A 1,360-nucleotide genomic window follows, 5' to 3' on the forward strand; every position below is an offset into this window, starting at 1 on the left:
GATGACCCGAGACAGAGCAAATCACAGGGACCCTATCATGACCATGCAGAATGGACCGTGGCTGGTTGTGCCCCATCTCATGTCCCCGACGGGAAACGGACCACTGGTGGACTAGACTCTGGCCACTGCTGCAGAACCAACACTAGGCACATTTCTCCCTTCTGTGGGTTCACTTGTTCTCCTTATCTTGCATTTGTAACTGTTTTTAAAATGCACTGAGTTTGGGTTAAAAACCAACCACCAAAATGGATCTCAACACAGATCTAACGCCTGAGGAGGCGTGCCAGGCTGGTCCGACACAGCGACTTCCGGAGGCCCCGTGTGCCTAACATCCCTTCTCAGTATTGAACATGGGTTGATTCTCTCTTTGCAATAAAAAAAGCTGAGTAATACTGCATAGGAGTACCAGAAACAGCCTCACTGGGAACAAAAACTGTTTACATTAAATAAAAACCCGGCTGCAGGCGGCGTCTGCACATTGACAGCCTGGCGAAGCACGCTGTGACCAACCGTGGAGACAGCTTCTGGCGCTCACACCTCAGGAGAGTAAAGCAGGATGGAAGGGAGGCGGTGGGGCGGGGGCGGCGGCTCACTTCTGGTTCCAGAGCTGATTGGACAGCCAGTCCAGTCCCTCCTAGAGCCCGGGCCCGCTGGTGGCACAGGTGACCTGAACGTACCAGTTCCTGTGGCGCAGGGACCATGGCCCCAGCTTGTTGGTGATCTCAGCCGCGTTCATGACGTTGGGGAGGTCCTGCTCTCTGTCGTTGCCACCAACCGCGAAGATGAGACCTTGTGTGTTCTGGAAGCAGTGGCGCCACAGAGGCTGGATCTTGTCCTGGCCGCCCACGTCCCACACAGTGAAGCTGATGGTCTTGTCCTCCACAGTTTCCACGGTGAAGCCTCTGGTGCGAACAGTGGTCACGGTCTCACTCAGCTTCAGTTTGTACACGATGGTGGTCTTCCCCGCAGCATCGGGCTCACCATGAGAATGTGCATTTCTTTTTTGCCAAAAAGGCCCTTAAAGGTGTTCTAGAAGGTATTTCCCATGCTGTAGATGGGGGGGGCGGGGGGGGGACAACACCAGCCAGAGAAACCCTCGGAGGTCACGGTGAGGCCACTGCTCTGAGCCAGGCGTTTGTTTCGCTCCCACCCCTCCTCGTGTCTTCTTGTCAAAATACTATCTGTCTTGCAAGGGACTGTCCAGTTTAAATGTTACTTTCTTTGTCAGTCCTTCACTCAGTCCTTGGTCAAATGAATTTCTCTTATTGTCTGTGTTTCTATAGTACTTTGAACCCCTGCTCTAGCATCCATTACAGTCTGTTTGGTATCCTAATGACCTGCATTTGTGTCTTTATTTCCC

At 52.9% G+C, this 1,360-nt stretch overlaps 1 pseudogene; it reads right to left on the minus strand.

The window, feature by feature from the left end:
* Positions 1-102: 102 nt before the first annotated feature.
* Positions 103-1,047, minus strand: LOC102734130 (ADP-ribosylation factor 1 pseudogene; annotated as a pseudogene).
* Positions 1,048-1,360: the final 313 nt, after the last annotated feature.

Source organism: Leptonychotes weddellii, chromosome X, assembly GCF_054177405.1.
Source record: "Leptonychotes weddellii isolate Sample4059 chromosome X, ASM5417740v2, whole genome shotgun sequence".
Lineage (NCBI taxonomy): Eukaryota > Metazoa > Chordata > Mammalia > Carnivora > Phocidae > Leptonychotes > Leptonychotes weddellii.